This window comes from Camelus bactrianus, chromosome 22 (assembly GCF_048773025.1).
Source record: "Camelus bactrianus isolate YW-2024 breed Bactrian camel chromosome 22, ASM4877302v1, whole genome shotgun sequence".
Classification (NCBI taxonomy): Eukaryota; Metazoa; Chordata; class Mammalia; order Artiodactyla; family Camelidae; genus Camelus; species Camelus bactrianus.
The window spans coordinates 12659583-12672858 of record NC_133560.1 but is presented as its reverse complement, the minus strand read 5'-3'; the positions used below and the strand labels follow the sequence as shown (position 1 = coordinate 12672858).

General features: G+C 48.1%; 1 protein-coding gene across 1 annotated transcript in view; it reads left to right on the top strand.

The window, feature by feature from the left end:
* DOCK2 (dedicator of cytokinesis 2) overlaps window positions 1-13276 on the top strand; it is a 371332-nt gene that overhangs the window by 199709 nt on the left and 158347 nt on the right. The window lies entirely within an intron of this gene.

The window sequence follows — 13276 nt, the reverse complement described above, 5'->3', positions numbered from 1 at the left end:
GCGAGTGGTCTGGGTGCGTCCAGTTTACCTTGGGAGAGTAAACTGTAGGTAAACATACAGGCAGGAACCCACAAGATTGGCATTCCTAGAAACCCTGCCCGTTTCCCTGCTGCCTCCACATTTGTGAACCACGTTTGTATTGCCTTTGTCTGCTGGCGCAGTGTTTATCTGATGACATTTCGCCTTCTCAACTAGCCTGCAAGCTCCTTGAGAGCTGAAAGTGGTCCCAGTCCCCTTGAGCCCCTGGTCCTTACCCCAGCTTGACACGCAGCAAGTGTTAAGTAAATTCTTGTCAAAGGAAAGCATATAATCCCACATTACTCATTTGCCTCAGCTTCGGTGGCATATAAATCGTCTCACAGTTAGCATGGAGTAAATGTTTGTGTAACTAATTAATTAAGAGCAAATTAGTTAATTCACTTCCAGCTGGCTCCTCCTGTCAATGACATATTATCAAAGAAACAGCATCGACAGGTCTCTGTGATGAATGAACTGGGTCCCTTAGTATATTATGCTTGCTTTATTTATGACTCAGATTTAATTGGGTTAAACTTTACTGAGACCCTATTATGACCTGGGCGCTGTGATCAGCACTGTGGAGATTACAGAGAGGAATAAGATCTCATCCCTACTGTAGCCCTAAGAAGGGACCTGACAATGCTGCTTCGTACAGCATCAGTCCCTGGGAGGTGGTAGAGTTGGGGATAACTTGGAGGAAGATACTTGATTCATTTCATCTATTCAAAGCCCTGCTGTATAGGGTGCTCTGAAAGCACCTTACATATCAAATGGGGTTTGGACTTTATCCTTTAGGCCAGGAGTCAGCAGTTTGTTTTTTTTCTCTCTCTTTCTATAAAGGGCCAGATAGTAAGTATTTTCAGCTTTGCCGGCCATAAGGTTCCTGCCGCAGCTATTCAGCTCTGCCATTGTGGCAAGAAAGCAGCCATAGACAGTATGTCAAGAAACGGCTGTGTCTGTATTCTGATAAAATTTAAATTTATAAAACAGGCAGTGTGGGCTGGGGAGTGGGGCACATTTTCCCCACCTTGGCTGGAGGCAACAGGGAGTCGCTGGTAGGTGTTGAGCGGGAGGCACTGGATTATGCTTCTGTTTTTCAGAGGAGGCCCCATTGCTGACACACTGGCTTCTCCCTTCTCCTTCTGTGCTTAGAGTCAGTAGTAATAGCCCTTACTATTTATTCCGCACTCTGCAACTTACAAAGCATTTTCAAATCCCGTGTGATGCCTCCTAGGAATATGGGGAAGCATCGCCCCTGTTTCAGAGAGGAGGAGTCAGCCCCACAAGAGCTGGATGGCTTGTCCTAAGTCACAGAGGTGGAGCTGGAACCCAGCCCCCCGAGGCCAGCCTCTGGGCTCTAGTGGAGACCCCAAGACCCCCCCCTCTTCATTTAGCTGACGAGCTGTCTAACCACTTTGCATGTTGACCGTGTTTCCTCGGCTGAAGGATGCATCCTTAAAAGGTAGGAACATATGTCTTATGCTCCTTTTATGTCCTCTAATGTAAGAGGCACAGGAGCCACTTCAAAAATAACCCCTGATCACTCACCCCTAGGTCTTGGGGTTCTTCCCATCAAAGTTTCTATTCCCATCCATTTGTATTTGCTTAATTTCTTGGTCAAGCCTGTTGGCAAATTTTACTGTGTACCTGTCTGAAATCAAAGAGTTAATGTTTGTGGTCCAAGCCTTTGTTTGTCTTTCCAGTTTGAAAATTGCCCCAGTGGCTTTCTCCATAAGGAACAGAGGGCTGGTTGAAAATTTGGGGTCTGTTTCAATCCATACTTTCCCGCAAATGGTCAAGAAGTCCAAGGGAACTGGCTTTCTTTTTACCATCTGGAATTACTAAGCATAGGGGGTGTACTTGGAGGCCGCATTTGGCACCAGAAGGCGAGATTAAGATCAAAACTCATATGTTTGGAATCTAGAAAGATATTAGATATGTAGTGATCATGAAATCTTTCTCTCCGATTTCATTGTGCCGTGTTTGACCCTTTCTCACAATTGCTGCTTTTCATACCATGTCTCTGTCATCCCCCATCCGCACCACCGAAAGAGGTGTCTCCATTCTTGCCCCCTTTACCATCCGTTCTCCACACAGCAGGCAGAGTGATCTTTATAAAATTTAATCAGGTCACATCAGGCCCCTCTTTGAAACCCTCCAAAGGTAGCCTATGGAATTTTTACTAAAATCTAAACTCTTTACAGGATCTACAAGAACCGACATCATCTGGCCTTATCTACCTTCCTGGCCCCATCTCATCTCTTACCATTTCCCCCTTGCTTTCTATGGCCTGGATCCCCCAGCCCTGGACATGCCAGATTCATTCTCAACAACTGGCCGTTCCTTTTGTCTGGATTGCTCTTCCCCCAGGTCTTTCCAAGGCTGGTCTCTTTGCCCATAAGGCCTCTGCTCCAAGGATGTCCTCTCCAGGAGGCTGTCCCCAGCCTCCTCTCCATCCTCCACGTCCCTCTGTGCAGCTGCACCCTGTTCTATTAGCTTGTTTGTTTATTTGTTGATTGTCTGTCCTTGTCCCCTTTTATTGAGGAGCCTCAATAAACACTTAATGAATAAATGAGTGAATGAATTCTTAGAATCTTCAAGAAATCATACAACCTTAGAAACAGAACAGAGAACTTCAAAATTTGACACCTCGGGAAGCAAGCATCTCATTCAAAGCTTTCAAATCTCCTTTAGCCGTGGGATCGTATTTCCAAATCCAAGCTGAAGCCTAATCTCAATGTGTAAGACAGAATGAAGCTGAGCTGTTCTAGAAAAAGTGGGGGAAGCAGTGCTCCCCCACTCTGAGCCACACCCTAGAGTCCTAGGGCTCCAAGAAAGCCCAGTTTGAAAACCACTGAGATACACCCTTTCATTCTACAGACGGAGAAACTGAGTCTCTGAGCAGCTCTCCTCTACCCATAAAGTCCTCGAAAAGAACGGGGTCCGATTTATATCCCAGCCTCCAAAATGGTCCAAGGCACAGAGCAGGAGCCCTGGGAACGTGTCAAACTGTTCAGGTGACACTGAGTTAAGCTGACGTGAAACTGGATGCAAAATCTAGGGCCACTGTTCTCCATAGGAGCCGTTAGGATGGAGACCGTGGCTTCCATCCGGCTCCGGGTCAGGCACCCGGTTTAGAACCAGGTCCAGTGGAGAAGACCTGCTTCCTGCTCCCGGAGGCCTCTCACATGCCTGGGCAGGCTGCCAACTCTTGTTTGTTTTTCTCTGCTACTCCAGCCCCCGATTGCATTTTCAGAGAAGCCCAGGGAAGGTAGGGTTGCCATCTCCCTCTGCCTCTTCTTCATTCTTGTTCTCTTTCTTCTCCCTCCTCTTCCTTTTTTAAAAAAATTAGAAAATGTTTCAGGCATGCAGAACAGCACAGAGGAGATACAGTGAACATAAACCCTGTGAACCCACAGCCCAGCTTCAGAAAGAAAATGTTTCGAATCCAGCAAAGGCTTCCTCCTCTGCTCCCTCTCCTCTCTCCTTTTATCCCCTCTTCTGTCTCCTCGCCTCCTTCTCCTTCTTTTCTATTTCCTCCCGCACTTCTCCTCCTGATTTCCCTCTCCGGCTCCTTCCCACCTCTTTGCCTTGCCACCTCTCTCCCGACAGGGTCTTTATCACACCCTCCCCGCTCATCCTTGTCCACCCCTCCCTTTCTTTTCTTCCTCCCCAGCCCCTTCTCTTGCCTCCTTCTTCTCCCCTGCATCTTTAAGAAGAGCTTGTGGGTCAGCATTTTCATCCCCTTGGCTGTTCAGTTGCAAGGGCAGGGACTCAGTATCTCTTGGAATTGCATCTCCTACAAACCTTAGGGCACCTGCCCTGCAGGGACACTTCTCTGGTCCACACGTCCCCCCTGGCTGGAGGCACTGGTTGCTCCTGTTGCTACGTCTGAAAGGTCACCTCCAGCTTTCTCTCTCCAGTGTAGAAAGTTTACTCCTGGCAGGTGCCCTTGATGGTCAGTTCCCCCGGCTTCTTCTCAGAGAGGGAAGAGCCGAAGTCTGCTCTCTCTCTGTATTTTACTCAGCATTTTGAATTCTTTCCAGAAGGTTTTTTCTGCTCTCTCTCTCTCACTGCATTTCAATTTCACTACCTCACAGGGGAGGTTTTCTCACCACTTTTAAGGTTATACTCTTTGAACTTTAAAGAATTTGATTTACTCTTCCTGGGGCCAGACACTGGGCAGCTGCCTGCTCAGACATGCAGAAGAACCTGGACCCCTTCGTATTTATCATCAGAGGAGTGACGGTGTCAGACAGGAGCGAGGGCACGGGGTTGAGTGGTTCTGTCTCAGTCCCCTTCTCCATCAGCTCAAGTCCAGGAAAGCCAGCAAGAAGCTAGGCAGCAATAAATTTGCATTGCTCTAAATGGAGTCATTTTAAGGTGCAGAGTTGGCTCAGGCCAATTCTAGGTTCTTTTTCAACGTGAAGGTATCAGCTCTTCTTGTTTCAATGTCGAGGAGGGATCAGTTACAACAGAAGGCGGCAGGAAGCGCCTTCCCCATGTCAGCACCACCTTCTTTTGGCTTTGTGACACCTGGGAACTCTGATTCCTTCTTAATTAGTCTGAATTTACTCTTGGTAATCTCATTCTGTAAGCTGTCTAAAGCTGTTATGAATAAAACAGGAAATGTCTTCCCATTCCAAAGGGACCTATACTCCTGTGTAAGGCAGCCAGACACATTTGGTGGATTAAAATTCTAGCGCTTGTACTAGAAATAAGAATGACCCCAGTGACCCTTTGCTCTTTAAGAGAAATGCTACGGTTTTCAAAGTGTTTTCATATTTACTGGCCTGTTTTGACCTCACACAAAGTTCTGCCTAGACCAGACATCATCACTCCCATTTTGCAGATGAGGAGACTGTTGAAGGGAGGGGAAAGATTTGCCCAAGATGAGTATGGTCCATTGCGGCTGGAGGAAGTCCTGTGCCCACCAGAGGTGCCTTGGGTGAGGGCCAGCAGAAGTGGCCCACAGCTCGGACTTATCGGGGACCTCCATCCCCGACATACACACACCTGCCAAAGACCCACCAGGGGCGATTGTCAGGCCCGGACTCTGTGGCACTCCATCCACCCTGGAACCGCAAAGCGTTGGCAGGCAGCTGCAGTGAAGGCCTTCCCGCCTCTGGATCCCTGCCTACACTGCAGAATTTTCACAAGGAGAAGGGAAGGGGGGGAAGTTTATGATCTGATCTAATCACAGATGAGCTGAGAACTCAGTGGCAGCAGGCAGTTTGCAGAAGCCCAGGACTCCCGTGCTGTTAAAGGGCCCACCCTTCGTTTTTAAGATGAGCAAACAGTGTGACCAGCCTGTCGCCTGTGCGGCTCGTAGTAGGTGCTCAAAAACAGTGGCTGTCACTGTTCTCGTTTTTACCATGCCTACCACGGTGCATGAGGCCCCAGCCCACACAGAGGACAGAAATCCTAGGGTTCAAAAGTCCCTGCCGGGAGCTGCGGCAAATCTCAAGTAACATTAAGGAAAAAAATGAAGGAGGTGATGAAGGTGAACTTTTAGGAGAAAATGCTGTCAAGTGTCTCCTCTGGTTTTGGTGGTGTTCTCCGTGGGGTTTGGTGTTTCCCAAGGGACCACGGATGTCTCTGTGGTGTCTTCTTGTCCATTTCCTCCCCTGAGTCCTTCCCAGTTGGTCCTCTGGTGCAGACACCTCAGACCATTGCTGGAATCAGTGTCCCCTTCGGACCCTCCCATAGGCTCCCGCCAGTGCTAGTTCTAAAGCCCCATCTGCCTCCCATGCAGATCACAGACGGATGAGGACACCTTTCATTGCCTCTCACTTTTGGGGCCCACGGTGTTGGCCTGATGACCAGGGATGTCCTGTGATGCATCAGCATTGGTCAGATCACTAAAGTGTAAAATGTTATGTTTAAATACCTTTCTGCCTCCTCCTTTTCTTCCCGTTCTTTCTCTCTCCCTCTTCCTTCCCTCCCATCCTTCTTGCAAGGGGAAGGGCATGTGGGTGGAGAGAGCCAGCCCCAGCCCCCTTCTCACCCTCCAGGGTAGGAGATGGAGAACGGGGCTGAGCCGGGCGGATGGCTTTCCTGGGGCCCAGGGGTCCTCACTCTCAGCCACCTGCAGGCCCCGCGGCTCCTCCCCTGCCCCAGCCTGGAGAGAAGCAGCCAGCATTCGGTTATCCTAGCCTGCTGAGAGCTCTCCTGGGGCCCCGTGCGTTCCCCAGACTCTAGCCACTGGGGCTCCTGCTCTCTCTCCATATCCCCAACTCTAACCACAGCCCCCGGAGTAAGGGTGACATTCCATTTCCTGGAATGAAATAATTTTTGGTGAGGCCTCTTTCCTGTAAAGAGTTCTTCCCGTGTTCATGCCTATACTTGCTGAATGACCTCGGACAAATCACCTGATCTCTGTGAGCTCAGTTTCCTCAGTTTGGAATGAGAAGAGTATTTGGCTTACGTAATGAACGGTCTGGCACTTAACAGGTATAGGAAGAACCAGCCAGCAGACCTCTTGGCTTCCTTCCTTCTATCTTTCTTATTTTCTGGCCCTCATTGCCCCCACCCCTACTCCCTGCCCTTGTCTTGCTGTGACAGAGGCCTTTATACAAATGACACGGTCTCAAGCCAGGCCCTGGCCAGCCTCCACAATCCCTGCTGGTCTTGTGTTGGAGCCTGGCTTGCTGGACAGGGGGACAGGGAGCGGGAGGAGCACCCAGAGCGCTGGGACAGGAAGAGGGAGCCAGAAACACTGCTTCTAGGATGGTGGGGGTGGGGGCGATGGGGAGCAACTCCCCGAAGCGCACTTCAGCTTCCCCTGGGATGAGGTCTAGCGCCTTGCAGTCCAGAGTTGCTCTGAATGGCTCTCTTCATCTGATATACCAGGACCCCTGACACGCCATGTGGAGTGGTTTGAAGTGGTCTGATAATGCAGGCGGCAGAGCATCGCGGACAAGGGCACACATTTTGAAGATGGACTGCCTGGGTTTTAATGCTGACTCTGCCATTTTCTGAATCTACGACGTAGGGTAGATTACTTAACCTCTCTGTGCTTCGATTTCTCCATCTGTAATACGTGGCTAATAATATTACTTTAAAAGTTGGCCGTAAGGTTTAGATGAAATCACACTTGTAAAGCACTGAGGAAAGCCACCCATCAGGCCGTGAGCACTTAAGTGTTGGCTCCCGTTATCCTTTCTAGTATCATTATTCTCAGTATCTTCATCATCCTCATCGTTATCAAAGTGTGAGAACCAGCAAAGACTGCTGCCACTCACCAGTCACGCTGCTCAGACGCTCATCTGTCAAACACCTGTATTTGTCATTCATCTCCTACCTGCTGCCTTCGGTGGTGGTGAGGATGGACCGATATAGAAGTGAATGCATGTGGTAGATTACAATAAAAAGCAGAAATCATAAAACCAAAAGCAATAGTAACTAGCAGAAGATAGGAAGAAAAAAATAAAGTTAGGAAAGAGGGGAAAAACTGAGCATAATCTTTGGCGTGAACTTCCTAGTAAACCACCGCAAAGCGGGAAACGCAATGGGACACGTCACTGTCGTTACCTAGTGCATAATTATTGCTTAAATTAAGACTATTAGCAGATCATTTGGTCAGCAGATCTGGGGAAATGTTCATCTTGTCAGAAATAACTGTGTCTCGTGCCACCGACCTCCTCTGTGTGTCCCAGCCGCCATCAACATGAGCACGTGCTCACCCCTGGGGCTCCCATGGCCCCACCCCTGCTCTCCCCCATCCAGGCATTCATCAGCGGAGCTGCCATCCTCTCCTTCCTCCCTGGGACTCCTTTAGGGCAGGGCCATAGCTTGCACAGCATGTGTGACCAGTGCCTCCCCAGTGCCTGGCCCATAGCAGACAGCTGTAGCCTTATGGTCAGAAGCACAGGCTCTGAAGCCTGACTGCCTGGGTTTGAATTCTGGCTCTGTCATTTATTAGCTCTGAGCTCTTCGAGCCTTGGTTTCCTTATCAGTAAAACGGAATTAATAAGAGTACCCTCTGCGTGCGTGTGTGGTGCACACACACACACGCACGCACACACACACACACACACAATTGTAGTGTAAATTAAATGAGATAATAAGAATTAAGCTTTTAGCATAGTGTTTGCTTTATCTCTTCTCCCAGAGGTTGGCAAACTATTTCTATCAAGGGTCGGTAGTGAATATTTGCAGCTCTGGAGAACTCTGTTACAGCTATGTAACTCGGCCATTGTAGCAGGAAGGCACGCATAGATGTACCTAATGAATGCGCGTGGTGGTACACCAGTAAAACCTTATGCACACAGACGGGGAGTGGGTGACATACTGGCCACAGTTTGCCCATCCCTGTGATTATAGGAAACAGCAAGTGAGATGATCAGATGGGAAACTTAAGCAGAGACCAAGTTTCCCAGAGGCAACAGGAAAGAAACAAAAGGTGGCAGAATGGTGATTTCAACAGCAGTGCCCAGGGCTTAAGAACTCAGGCTGCAGAGCCAGATAGATCTAGGTTTAAGTCTGGTTTGGGCGAACAGCGTATGCTCTCTGAACCTTGGTTTCCTAATATATAAAATGCAAAGTGGCAAGTAAAAGGGACCAATCTCAATGGCTGATGTGCAGATTATGAGAGATAATGAGACATATTGCCAGGCGGTAGCAAGGATGATGATGGCAAAGTGATTGCTGAGCTAAACTGAATTGAACCACACCTCCCCTTGTGCTGAGGATGTCCAGACAGTGTGGCTCAGTAGGTAGATCAGGGGCTTCTGGTCCTGAGAGAAAGAGCCTGGCACCCTGCCATGAGCCTTCTCTTTCACTGTCCATGGGTGGGGCCGGTACTCCTGGGTTCTCCCTGCAGAGGCAGCTGTAATGAGACACGTGGTGCCAGAGCCCACCTACCTAGAAATATGATGCTAAGTCAGCACCAAAATCCATGGCTGCAGTCCCTGTGTGTGTCAGAAATGAGCCTTGTCAATTCAGTCTTGCCCTCCTCAAGTGGATCTGCGGATAGCTGGCGGGGCCAAAGGTCAGTAATGGGGAATATGAATTTTTGTCATATTGGCTGTGCAGAGCCACTTGGAGACTGGAGACTGGAGCAGGTCTGGGAAGGCCCTTGAGTTCGAATTGCTTTTGTTTGATATTAGCATCCTGGCAATGGACCTCTCCGCATCATCACAGTTTGTTCAGGGGAGGTAGTGCTGTCATGGTGAGGCTCAGGAGGCTCCTCTCCACGCCTTGCTGATGCATGAAGACGGCCCAGCCAATGAGTCTTCCCCGTCTTCCTTCTGGGCTTTTTTTTTTTTTAACTCTGGAAGTTTTTATTTCTTACTTTCTTTGTTTCAGGTTTCGCAGAAAAGAGTTTTAGATGCTGATAGCCCGACTGAATGCTCTCAGCCATCTCTGTCCTCATTAATATACTAATTGGTATTGATTTTCAGTTATGTCATCTTTCCCTATTAAGATGATGGAATTCTCCCCAAATGTCCTATCGTCCCCACCCCCGCCAAGACTAGAAACCTCAAACTCTTTTCCTTTCCTTCCTTCCTTTCTTCCTTCTCTGCTTTCTCCCTCCCAAAAGTATTTTTTATCAAACACCCGCTATGTGCCAAACATTGTGTTGGGCATCAGGAGTACCTTGAAGTCTCAAGTCTGAAGGATGAGATGGGCAAGTTGCAGACAATATGGTCAGAGGCAGGCGCTAAGCCAAGGTGAGGGAACTGTGGAAACCCAGCTTCGGGGCGCCTGACCTGTTACTGTGGTGGGGAGGTGCTTCTTGGTGGAGGGGACCTCTGAGCTACGATTTTTAGGATAAGGAGGAGTTTAAATAGGGGAAGAAGGAAGCAGCAGACTCAGAGGTGTGCCTCGTCTGGACAGGGAAATGCATGCTGTTCCTTCCACCTGAACTTGGTTATCTGGCGGGGCAAGGGCAAGTAGCAAATGTCAGAGGACTGGCTGGCAGGAGGCAGGACATGGAGGACTTTGTAGGCTGAACGGATCTTCTGGAGCTGCTTTCAGTATCTTCAGGCTTAAGTAAATAGTACATTTATGAAGGGAACGTGAATGTCAAGTGTCTCTGATTAGTCTGCAGTTACGTCAGGATGCCATCTTTTCCCACACTGCTACTAATGAGCAGCTTTAATTAAAAGACAAATTGGGAGTTTGGGATTGGCTGATACAAACTACTATATACAGACTAGATGAACAACAAGGTCCTACTGTAGAGCACAGGGAACTGTATTCGATGGCTTGTACTAACCTGTAATGAAAAAGACTGTGAAAAAGAATGTGTGTGTGTGTGTATAACTGAATCACTATGCTGTACACCAGAAATTAATACATTGTAAATTAAAAAAAATTGTAACGACTTTGATAAATAAGGTGATAAAGTAAGTTAATTTTGACTTAATATGTAGAGTTTGCAATCCCCTATCTTTCAATGCAGCCAAAGGGCTCTGGTGGTGAGAAAACTGAAAAAATATTTCCTCCTGTAATCAAGATGCATGTAAAACCTGTTCTGGGATTGAATGTTAGTAAATTGATAAACAAAAACAAGCAAACAGTTTATCTGGAGTTCCCCATATGCCTAGCACTGTGGGCCATCCTGGGATAAACTTGGTAAAGCAAACAGTCCTGATTATGCCCATTTTGAAACTTAGTTGTGGGTAGAAAAGGTCAGTGTTAAGCAAATAAACGCACAAATAAATACGTAATTATGAGATGTGCTAAGTGTTGTGGAAAAAAAAAAGATGGGGTCCCCAGAGAGAATAATTGACCAAATTTACATCAGGGGGGAGGGAGGGACAGTGGGAGTGGTCTGGGGAAAGGGCTGTGCGTGGGAAGAGGGTGTTCCAGGCGGAAGAGTGCTGTACACACCGGTCCCGAGGGAAGAAGGGGTTTGGCCAATGTAATAGCTAAATAAAGGCCGCTGTGGCTGGAGCCAAGGGAGCAGGCCAAGGCTGGCCCTGAAAAGATGGGCGCAGCAGTAATAGTGTCCCAAAGGCCATGTTAAGTCTTTTGGTTGATCCTAAAAACAGAAGATGACCTTAAGAGTTTTAAGCAGGCTGTGTGTGTATGCGAGAAAGCAAGAGAGAAAGAGATGTGGGGGGAGAGAGAGGGCAGGAGGGAGAAATGAGCACACGTGTGTTTTAACATAAATTTCACTCTGAGGGCTACGCAAGCCTCCATGGGTCTGAGGAGAGGAGAAGGTAAGAGTTGTCTCTAGCGCAGCCTGATCCTTCGTGTGAGTCTGGGGTCCCAGTGATGCGCTGACAGCATCTTTAGCAAGAGGCCCGATACCCTGGCTCCCAGGAAGTGGTTTGGCTCCGAGGAGGGTTTTCCCTCTGCATCTTAATGGAAATTCCTCCATTCTACGTTGGGCTTGCCAGGTAGCTGAGGTGTGTTTTGTTTTGTGAAGAACTACTTGCTTGCTCTGTGTTGTCTGCCTGTCTGTGGGATTTCTCCCAGTGTGTTCAAACACACCTCCATGGCCTCATTTTTCCTGATGGGAGTTGTAAGTGAAGCAGCGGGGCAGGAGGAGAGCCTGAAGGAGCGGGGAGGGGAGGGGCTGGCAAGGTCACGGGCCTTTAGAATGCTGGTGTCCTCAGGCGTCCCCTCAGCTCATCCTTTCTCAGTCACATGGGAGCCTCCCAATTGATTCCTCCCCATCATGAGTGTTCCTCAGTCGATTAAGAAGGCTCCCCATCATTTAAATGGGCAGTGACAGTCTGATACAGACGCTGCAGGTGGCCACAGCTCACCGAACGTTAACTGTATTAGCTACATCAGAATCTCCATCAGTAACAATTTATGGAGCTAATTTGTGAGTTTATTAACCCCCAGATCACTCCTAATGAGGATCCACCCCCATGTGGGAACGCCCACACAGAGGACTAAGGGTACCTTTGTGGTTGCTCCCCAACCAAAGCAGATCAGTGTTAGGGAAGGAACTGGTCTCTAGATCCAGGGAGACAAAAGTTTGAATCCCTGTTCTTCCACTTTCCAGCTGTGTGACCCTGAGCAAGTGACTGAACCTCTCTGAGCCTCAATTACTCTTTTACAAAGCAGATACTAGTCACAACCCTCTCACTGGGATGTGGTCGGAATTAAGTGAAGCCATGCAGTGTGTTCAGTAGATGCGAGTAACCATTATTATTATTATTTTCCATAGTGGGTTTAGGAATGGCTACCAATTAAATGCCTTTAGGGTAATGTGAGTGAGTGAAGCAGGCTGAGGGAAAGATTGCCAGAGAGAAAAATGACACCAAAGACACAGTTGCTGTTGAGTGACACCCTTCATTGTCAAATGATATCCAGGTTCTGTATTGTTAGATCCAAGGGTTTTTCAGAAGCCCAAATTTAGTGTTAAATATTCCAATTTTTGGTAACTGATTTAAAAATTTTAAATAATTTGGAGGGCAAACCAAACACATCTGAAAGCTGCCCCTTTGCAACCTCTGGGTTCCCCTTTCTGCAGGAACTGATCTAACACTACATCCTACATATAAGTCGCTCCTGGCAGCCAAGCACAAAGTGTGGTGGGGGCTGACTCTGTCTGTGGCAGGTTGGAAGCAACGAAGTGCCCCACTCCTTCCAGGGTCATACAACTCACTCCTCAGGTCCTGTGTCTCTGGGCTTGCGTGATGTGTAGAATCAAACTGAAGTAGTGAGATACGGGCAGGGATTGGACATATGCTGTGGCGGTGGGTCCCCAGGAGGTGGCCAGCAACATGGCGGCACCTACATCCGGGAGTTCCAAGTCCTCACGTGTGCCGTGCCCACCTCTGCTGCCATTTGGCTCTTCTGCCCTTTTCAGACTTGAACGGAGTGAGAACACTTAGGGGTAACTATAGCAGCCAGGGGACTTTTACTTTCTGACAAGAAGATATCTAAACATTCATTTGCAGAGTTGAATTGTTTTCCTAAAATTAACTCCCTTGAACCTGACTCTGTCTAAAATGCCTATTGCCTTCAGAAAGCCTCTATTCCATTTTACCCACAAACGTTTTCTCTTACGCTAGGTTTAACGTCTCAGCAGGTGTTGGGTCTTTGGAAGTAGATGGGATACTATTTGCTAATGAATAAGAAGACATTTTTCTCACACTAAGAATTACTAAGCAGTCCCCAGTTTGACTTTCTTTTCCTTAATTAATTAAGCCCTTCCTTCATTCAGTCTGTAAGTACTGAGTGTCTACCACACCCGGCTTTGTGGCAGGGGTCTTGGATAGTCAGAAAGTTCTGGGATCAAATACAGGCTTTTCTGCTTGCTAAGAGAGCCTCAGTCTCCTCGTATGTA